The sequence below is a fragment of the Penaeus monodon genome, chromosome 20 (genome assembly GCF_015228065.2).
Source record: "Penaeus monodon isolate SGIC_2016 chromosome 20, NSTDA_Pmon_1, whole genome shotgun sequence".
In the NCBI taxonomy this organism is placed as follows: Eukaryota; Metazoa; Arthropoda; class Malacostraca; order Decapoda; family Penaeidae; genus Penaeus; species Penaeus monodon.
The window spans coordinates 30,937,304-30,937,554 of record NC_051405.1 but is presented as its reverse complement, the minus strand read 5'-3'; positions in this window follow the sequence as shown (position 1 = coordinate 30,937,554).

The following is a 251-nucleotide window of genomic DNA, read 5'->3' as shown; positions in this document are numbered from 1 at the left end:
TTTAATATTCCCCACCCCTTGTGTCTTTCTTTTTATCCACCGTATCTCAAAACAATGAAATCGCCGCATCACCTTTCGTTTGTTTTTTTTGTCCGCGTTATCGTAATGTACAAAACCGAACAATTACTGATAGCTGATTTCTCTTGCTATCACGCGCCCGATTACCTGGAAAATGTTGCTACGGAATTATTACCGGAAACCGCTAAGATGACGAATGCGTAGATAAGAATAAGATTATAACTTAAAGCAGG